Raw genomic sequence first — 10,158 nt, forward strand, 5'->3', positions numbered from 1 at the left:
ACGGCTGGATGAGGCTAGTGGCACATTACAGGGCTGCCCTGCTGAAGTTTGCAGGAGATTCCTGGCACTTGGCATTGTGCATTACACAATGCTGCCAGAGAGCATGAATTATCTTTACAGGAAGAGGCAGGAATTAATATGTCAGATGGAAAACACCCACGGGCAGCACCTGATGAAAGCCCAGGACCCTTGCTCCTTGTCAAGGTTCTGCAAGGCTGGAATCATAATCACACAAGTGCAGAGCAAGCACCCTGAGGAGGCTCCCCTCTGAGGACACAGGGCAGAGCTGCAGACAAATGCCCTCCCCAGCTGGCCCCGCTCACCCACAGGGGTTGGAGGAGAACTATTTGCAGTCTTGGAAACAGGCACTTACCTCGATGCTTAATTTATGTCAGGCACATTGAAAAAAAATGCTGATTTCATTCCTTTTACTACCTCCTTGGCACAGCAAGTTAATTAAAAACAAAGTCTGATTGCTGCATTGTGCTCACTTAAGAGGTTGATTTGTAATGTAAATATACACATTTGTATGGTACATACATCAATATAAAAGTAATAATAATAATGATAATGGTACCTATCACTAAATGAGCTCCAGACCCTGGGGAAGGAGTTATACACAGATTATTTATAACCCAGCAAGCCAATATTATTCAATTCATTTTGTTGATGAAGAAACTAAAGTCCAGAGTAGTTAAGAAGTTTGCCCAAGGTCACGCAGCTGGTATGTAGTGTGTGGGATTTAACCTAACTGATAAGATAGTATTTGTGGCAGGGTGAACTGAAACTTCTCTTTGTACACCTTGCCCCAATCCCATCACCTGCCTCCACCTAATACCTACCATGGTCAAGGGAGAAACCTGGAGCAGACTATTTGCTGCCTACAAGAAATGAAATTTTAATAAGGCACAAGTAGGTTGAAAGTAAATGGATGAAAAAAAGCTATACTATGCTAACCACCAGCCAAAAGAAAGCTAGAGAGAGATTATTAATCAGACAAAATAGATTACAGAACAAACAATACTTCTAGAAATCTAAAAATGTCTCTTTATAATGATAAAGGAATCAATTAATCAAGAGGACATAACATTTTAAAATGTTTATGCAAGTCTGAATAACAGACCTTCAAAATACATAAACCAAAACTGATAGAACTGCAAGAAGAAATAGACAAAAAAAATCCACAATTATAGTCAGAGATTTCAATACTACTCTCTCAATAATCAATAGAACAGGGGGACAGAAGATTAGCGAGGACGTAGAAGACTTGATCAACACTACCAGCCAACTTGACCTGATTGGTATTTATAGATCACTTCACTCAACAACAGCGTAATATACATTCTTTGCAACTGCACACGGAAGATTTACCAAGATACATCATACTCTGGTCCATAAAACAAGTCTCAATATATTTAAAAAGGTTCAAGTCATAAAAAGTTTGTTCTGTCACCATGGTAGAAGGAAACTACACGTCAATAACAGACAGATATTTGGAAAATCTCCAAATAATTGTAAATTAAATAACACATTTATAACTAACCCATGAGTCAAAGATGAAATTACGTGATTATCTCAACAGCCATAGAAAAAGCATTTAACAAAATCCAACATTTGTTCCTGATTTAAAATCTAGTAGAAAGGACCTTTCTCAACCTAATAACAGGCAGTTACAAAAAAGGTATAACTAACATCATAATTATGGCAAAGACCAAATCCTTTTTCTGCTCTAAGATCAGGAATAAGACACAGATGTCTGCTTTCACAGCTTCTATTTGACATTGCACTGGAGGTTCTAATTTGGGATATTAGGAAAGATAAAGAAATAAAAGATACTCAGATTAGAAAGGAAGAAGCAAAGCTGTCTTTACTTGTAGACAATATGATCGTCTATGATCAACATGATCAACTAATATCAATACACACAAATCAGTGTGATTCTGTATATCAGCAATAAACAATCAGGAACTGGAATTAAGAAAAAATAGTATCGTTTACAATAGGTCCAAAAATGAGGAGCCAATGTTGTTTTCTCTGTTAACTTCCAATAAAGCAAATGTGTTTTCAGGGGGTGTGTATATACTGGGCAAACTATAAACCTCAGGGCCACAGAGCATGGAGATAGTTCTTTATCAGCATGTAAAGAATTTGAAATGTCTTCTCTCATGAGGCATAGGAAAACTCAAGTGAACAAAGCTTCCAACTTTGTCTCTTTTCCAGTGATGTTACCTTTAGAATTGTCCCCACCATTGAGTGAAGAACTTCTTACATGGAATACAGTTCAGGGACTTGTCCTGGCAGAGATTGACAGGACCATGAGGCCCAAGGAAGGGGGTGGGTTTTGATGGGGTGGTGGTGGTTGGGGGACTGCTCCTCCCTCCTTCCGATCTAAGCCTCTCAGGTGGAGACCCATGGGAAAAGTGGCCATCAGAGAAAGACCAGGAATCTTGGGGTGCCAGAGAAAGTCTATGAAGGAGGGAAGGAGAGAGAGACAGACAGACAGACAGAGAGAGAGAGAAAGAGAGAGAGAGAGAAACAATAAGACCCAATCTTCAGATTATGCTGTGGATTGGAACAACCAACCTTTGGTAGCAGAAAGGGCTACTGCCTGAGCAATACTGGAGCGACACAACAAAGAAAGTACCATGCAACTTCTCTCAGCAGTGTTTCCTCTTACAGCCCACAGGGCCCCTTTCCTGACCACCTCTACCCTAGTTTGCTGGATAGTCCATGTATGCAAGGAAAACGTGCGCCCACCATTAGAAACATCCAGGTGGCTGTCTTCATGCTGCATGGTCTGGGGAAAGCATACAGGAGGCAGCAAACACAGGAAGACACTCAGGCCTCATTTCTTTCCTCCAAACTGGCATCTTTCCATATCACACACAAAGATGTGTGCCTGTTCTTTGGCCTCCAGAAAGTCATTCCCAGTATACAGGAATGATGATCAAACTGCAAACTGTGCTTAATGCTTCTGTGTGCCAGGCACTACTGAGCGCTGTGCAAATATTAGCTCCATGAATGCTCACAGCATTCTAGGGGGGGTTTATGGTTATTATCCCCATTGACGGGTTGAGGAAACTGAAACTGAGACATGTTAGGTAACTAAGCCATAACCTCACAACAAGTGGGAGTTGAGGCTGATTTTCGAATTCAGACAGTTTGGCTGTGGAGCCCACATTCTCAGCCAATGTGTTCCCACAGAACATATCATTCCAGTGTAGGGACATTCTGGACACTTTTCTCGTAAATACCACTGCGTGTGAGCTAGCAAGTCTAACTCAGGCTTCCTGCTCTTCTGTGTTTCCTCCACAGCGAGGGGAGTAACAGGCCTGCATGTCTTTTCTGTACTCCTTTCCATCCACCTCCATCTTTCCTGGGAACAGCTGCTTAATGAATATGCCTGGTGCCATAAGAACACCAGGTAATACATAAGCACAATGCAGTCTAAATCCTGAAAAGTGAGACATATCTCCAAAGAAAATGACCGTGCCATGCTAGAAATACATACACATTACTAATAAATTCACATTACTAAAGAGAAACCTTAACTTCCTGAGCTTTTTCAAATTACTTCACTACATTCAGTTTTTCTCAACAGGTTCTTGCTTTACTACCACTGGCGCATAGTTCCTGAAAAAAGGAACGTTTTGTCCCAGTATACCTTGGTATCTTCTTAGAAGACTGAAACTTCTAGAACTTTTAAAATGACCGTTCCTCTCTAACTACCAAATCCATGGTGGGTAAAGCTGTGTGTGACGTGTGGGGCAAGGTGGTGAGAGAGAAAGAGAGAGAGCAACGTTTGAGTTTCACTACAGAATCCTACCACAGAGGATAGCAGACCTAATGTCAGGAAGCAGGTAGCTAGATTCAGACTTAATCTCTTTTCTTTTACCTTTTTTATTTGACAGTAATTATAGATTCACAGGAAGTTGTGAAGATAGTAGAGAGAGGTCCTGTGTACAATTTATCTAGTTTCCCCAAAGGTAGCATCTTACATAACAATAAAACAATATTAAAATTAGGAGATTGACATTGGTACAATTGTGTTACACATCAGTGCTACTTTATCACATACCTATATTTGTGTAACCATCACTGCAATTAAGATCTAGAACTATCACGACAAAGATCTCCTTCCTTCCACTCATCATTTCTATGCCTTGGCGACCACTAATCTGTTATCCATCTATTTCCTTTTGTTAATTTGAATATGTTCTATAAATAGAATCACAGACTATTTATCTTTAATGTAATTATGGGTACGTTAGGGCCCAAGCCTGCCTTTATAATTTTTGTTTCCTGTTTGTTCCCTTTCTGCATTCCTGTCTGTTTTCCTGTGTTACTGTTGGTTATGTGAACATTTTTAGAATTCCATTTTGATTTCTCTAAAATGTTTCTGAATGTATCTCTTACCTCTTTGTATAGATGTTTTAGTGGTTGCTCCAGGTATTATATTATGCACACATAATTTGTAGTAGCCTACTGCTGTTGACATTGTACCAGTTTGACTCATGTGCCAAAGACTTACGTCCCTTTAACTTCCCTTACTCTCCCTTGCTTATAATATAATTGTCTTAAGTATTTCCTCTATATACATTTAGAACCACATCAAACAATGTTATAATTTTTGTTTCAACCAACCACAACTTAGAAACCTCAAGAGAAGAAGTCTATTGTATTAATCTTATTTATATTATTTCCATTGTTCTTTCTTCTTTCCAAGTGTTATAAGAACCCTTCTTTTACCACGTTCTTTCTGTTCAAGAAATTTCTTTAGCTATTTTACGGTATGTCTGTAGACCACAGATTCTCTGTTTTCCTTCATCTCAAAATGTCTTGATGTCCTCTTTACTCATGAAGGATATTTTCACTAGATACAGAATTTTGGGTTGACAGTTATTTTCTTTCAGCACTTAGAAAATGTTGTGCCACTTTTTTCTGGCCTTCATGGTTTCTCATGAGAAATCATTGTCATTCAAATTATTTTTCCCCTAGCAGTAAGGTATTGTTTCTCTCTAACTACTTTCAAGAATTTTTCTTTGTTTTTAGTTTTCAAAAGTTTGATTGTGATGTGTCTTAGTGTGGTTTTCTTTGGGCTTATCTTGTTTGGGGTCCATTCAGCTTCTTGGATCTGTAAGTTTATGTCCTGTGCTAAATTTTAGAAATTTCCAGCCATATTTCTTCTAAAGCTTTTTCAGTCCTCCTCCCCTTATCCTCTCCTTCTGGGACTCTGATGACATGAATGTTAGGATCTTACATTGTAGCCCCACAGGTCCCTGAGGTTCTGTTCATTATATTTTCAGTCTATTTTCTCACTTGTCCAGACAGGATATTTTCTAATTTTCTATCATCAAGCTTAACCTTTCTTTTGTCCTCTCCATTCTGTTCCTGAGTCCATCCACTAAGTTTTAAGTGTTTTGGTTATCATATTTTTTCAGTCCTAAAATTGCCATTTAATGCTCCTTCACATCTGCTTCTTGGCTGAGAGTTTCCATTTCTTAAAAAAGTGTACTTGTAATTCCTTTTGGAGCATTTTTATGATGGCTGCTTTAAATCCCTTGTCAGCTAATTCTAACATTTGTCTCGTCATGATATCGTGTCTGTTCAAAGTTTTTTCTTACTTGTTGTGAGTTTCCTGGTTCTTGGTGTGGTGAGTGATTTTTGTTTGTATTGTAAACCTGGGGATTGTGTTATGAGATGCTGTATTTTATTTAAATACATATATATATATATATATATATATATATATATATATATATTTTTTTTTTTTTTTTTTTTTTTTTTTTTTTAGAAACCTTCCATTGATACCACAGGACCAGAGCAAGGCAAAGCTCTGGGTGGAGGTGAAAATTGTGGCTTTCCGATCCACTTTCATCTGACACTGGGGAGGGGGAAGAGGCACCTTGTGACCACCGGGTGGATATGGAAGTCCAGGGTCCCCACATGGTCTCCACTGGTCCTGGGGCGGGAGGTTTATAACTGTTGGATGGGACTGAAAGTCCCAGGTTCCCACTTGGACTTCTCTGACACCACCCTAGTGGGCAGGAGAGGGAAGGGTGCCTCATTACAGCCTGGCGAAGTGGAAACTGAGGCTCCCTGTGCTGCCTTTACTGATGGGGTGACAGAATGACTACAGTGTTTTCCTTGATGTAGGGCTGGGAGTAAGGTTGTTATTGTCTAAAAGGTTTTCATCTTGCTAACTGGACCCTTCCCTGATTCTTTGCCTAGGGAGAGCAGGCTTTTCTTGGGTTTGTTTTTAATTTGTACTGCTCCCATTGGTGTCTCCAGATTGCCAACTTCTCCAGCACCCAGTCTAGGATATAGAGGGCAAAAAGAAAGACAGGTTATCACTGCCCTGTTTTTCCTTGAATCCTGAGATCCTTGGCTGGTCTGCCTGATCCATACCTTCCAGAGTTTTCTTGTGTTTGAGATATATATGTAAATATGTAAGTATCTTTATTTTTATAAATATTTATATTTCACATTTTAATAAGTATTTTATAAATAAATTTATTTATATTTATTATTAAACATAAATGTATAAATACATATTCATTTCAGGATTTTTATTTGTACTTAACAGGAGAACAGAAAGAAGTGTGTGTCTACTCCATCTTAGTCCAGAGACCTAATCTTTTAAGAGAAGAAAGTCTGAGAATGGAAAGACAGGAAGTCTAAGCACTCCTCTGCCCCACTACAGGTTTGGGGCAGTTTGTCATAAAGTCTGGAAAACCATTTCCCCAGCATTCCCACTCAGTACTCAGGCATGTTTTGGAGAAGACTGGGGCTCCTGGAAATACTGAGCAGTACTGAAAAATGCAGAAGGAGGTGCGATTGTCAGGGGTAGCTGGGTCACCTTGTCTGCCCCCAGCACCATGCTTAACAACACAGAAATGGCCTGCGCTTGCTTCTTTGAACTCTGCAGGACAGAAAGATCAGGAAGTTATTGACAATTAAAACACACTTTGGTTTTGATTCAGAACTCGACAGGTTTTCTTCGATTTTTCCATCAATAGCTCTTGATGAGGCTGGTAAAGAGATCTTGCTATTCTTCACTCCCTCAAAGCCCACCTGGAGTCAGGATGTCATCCCCACCTCTGGGTCACTCATCCTCCCAAGGAATCCTCCACCCTAAAGTACAGGGAGCAGGATTAGGTTTGACGGCTGCCAGTGCCCCAGCAGCAGCAGCTCAGTGGATGCTCAGTGGATCACCAAGATGGTAGCAGAAACTGTTGGCCTTCATCTCACATCATACATTTGACCCATTCAGTATGTTCCAAACTGCTCAGCCATTTCACTCACTAGTTTTTGTTTTAAGGGTTATTTGCAAAAACAAGCCCTCCTTCCAAAAGTGAAAATTTACCATGGTATAAGATTTTAAAAAAATATCCTACCAATCATGAAAATTTTTCTAGAAGCAAAGTCACAGCACTGTTCCCGGAATGTGTGCTGTCCTCCAATGGGACTTGTTTATTTGGGGTGTCACTTCTGAAGGGCTTATTTTTCAAATACAACCAATCAAAAACAAGTATTGTCCTTTAGACACAATCTTTCCACTCTACCTTCAGTGGGTCATGGGGACTTCTGAGGGCTTCTGTGTTCTTACGACTTCCTGGAATAAGGCTAGGCTTTGGACTCAAGTAAATCAAGAAAAATGTGTTGCATGCCCAGTATGGAAGCCCAGGTGCCGATGGAAGCCAAATATTGGCATAGCCCTGGAAGAGTCTGTGAAGGACTCAATGACCAGTTTCACCTGCAAATAAGTTCCCATCTCTTTTTGGCATTACAATGAATTACCAAGAACCTATAGGTCAAATTTAATAAGAAATGCAGCATTTCTGCCAATATTTTCTTTTCCAAACCTTCATTCATTTATTCATTCAACAAATAAATACCGAGCATTTATTTTGTGCCAGGCACTATTTTAGATGTTGGAGAGATAGCACCAAAGAAAACAAACAAAACTCCACCTTCATGTTGGCTTTCATTCTAATGGGAGAGACATATGATAAGCCTAATAAATAAATGAAATATATTGTATGTTCAAAGGTGAGAAGTGCTCTGGAGACAAATGAAGCAGGGAACAGAAGTAGAAGTGTCCCTAGGTGGGGTTGCAATTTTCAACAGTGTGGACAGGGAAAGCCTTATTGAGAAAACGATGTTGAAACAAGGGCTTGAAGGATGTGGGGGAGTGACACATCTGGATTCCAGGCCAAGGACACTCCAGGCAGTAGTCATGGCCCTGGTTTATTCAAGGAACACCAAGGAGGCAAAGGAATACATTGTCTGCACTGGGGGTACTCGTATCAGGTCACACAAAGACAGGTCTTGCAATTGGGGTCTTCCAGGAAGCCACCAGGCAGGTGTGGGAATGGGGCTTGCACCCGCCTCTGCCAGGCTGCTGCTTGCAGGCTGGTGATTGTCAGCTATTGGTTTTCAAGGCTACAGGGAACTGGGGAGTGGGGAATGAGAGTAAGGCAAGTTAAAGCACCAAAATGCTCACTGATTTTATTGAGAGTCTACCTTTTTTTCTCCCCCCCAGTAAATATTCTTTGATTCCTGCAATGCTTTGTTTGGTTAATTTTCTGAGTTCTGAAAAAGTTTACTCTGATGATTTTTTTTCACTGTTCTCATTGATTTATGGAGGAGAAGATTTTCAGAGGTCTTTACTCCATCATACCTGTTGACGTCACTCTTGAAAGGACACGAGGCTGGAAATAATGTTTTAGGACAATTAATCTGACAGTGGGTCCAGGAGGTGAGCAAGAATAGAAGCAGGAAGACCAGTTACTTTAGTCAGAAGAGACTAATTATCTACCTGGGAGAAGCTATAAGAATAGGTTGGGTGTGAAAGCATTGATTCCAAAGGGAGCTTCTGTGGGATGGTGGTCAGTGACTGGTTATTGGGAGGGCCTCAAAGCACAGTTATGGACATAATTGTTTTTTAGAGCTATTGACAGTGAAACACCATCCCCCTCAAGTCTTCTTCCTTCCAGCCCAAGCGTTATGTCGCTCCCAATGGGGTCCTTTTGGACTCACTCTCTTGCCATGTCTGCCCCTGCCCCGCCTTAAGAATGACCCTCCCAGTGAGGGAGTTAAGTATTTTGAAGTTCTCGGCAGTAATTCCTGCTGCTGGGTGAGGACGCATAGCTGGTTTTCACATAGCCAGATTCTTCTGCAAACACACATAAAGTTCTTGAATCACAGGGTCCCCTACATTAAGGAAATCAGTAAGTTTGTCATTCATTTCTTGGTGGGAGGGCACGCAGGGAAATAGAGGAGCTTAGCACTTTCCTTCTGGGCTGTCACGGAAAACCATAAGTTCCCTTCTAGGTACACTGGCCCAAAGGTCAGGGTGTGGGGAAGGGACCTTATAAGACACAGCAGGCACAGAGATTTCCCTGTGCTGTGGTGTCTCCCAAATCATAGATCCAAATCCTTCGTTAGGTATGTCTAGACATTTGGGTCTTTTCAGACAAGTAGAGAAAGACCTCCAGTCCCAGGCCAGCTCGGGCAGAAGGTAACCTTAAAAGTGGAAATTTTGACTAGGTCAGACATTAAGGGTTTCCCAAAGTGTATTCCACGGAATTCTGGTCCCACGAGTGTCTCCTCACAAAGAGGTCTAACTAGTTGAGGGAATGCTTCATTCTCTATTTCCTTGTAGAAGAGTCACAGTGAATATTAGTACATTCGAAGCTTTGAAATAAAGAAATTTTTCAGTCTATTTAACTTAGCATTTCCTAGTCCTCACTGACCATACGACTCTTTCCTGTTGACAACCCACTTAGGAGCGAGGCCTTTACCAGGTGTCACTTACATTCTTCCCTTATTTTTCTCTGGTCACAAACAACATGGAAGCCCATTCACACTGATGCTCCATGGGCTTCAACCAGTGTGGGACCCTTGAAAAAATGGGACTTTAGTTAAGCACATGGCAAGTCACACAAAGAGCCCAGATGTCACAGCCCTGCTCTGTCAAATTGCCCCCAAAGATCCTGAACAGCTTATAATTTATTAGAAACTTGGGAGGCTCCATCTGCTATCTTCTCTCAGAATTTCCTGTGGGTCCCTCAATGCAAAGTAGGGTAAATAGCAACAATATTAACCTGTAGGATCATGGTGAGGTTACTTAACACATGTTCCTGTGTATAAAGA

This window comes from Rhinolophus sinicus, linkage group LG02 (genome assembly GCF_036562045.2).
Source record: "Rhinolophus sinicus isolate RSC01 linkage group LG02, ASM3656204v1, whole genome shotgun sequence".
Taxonomy (NCBI): Eukaryota; Metazoa; Chordata; class Mammalia; order Chiroptera; family Rhinolophidae; genus Rhinolophus; species Rhinolophus sinicus.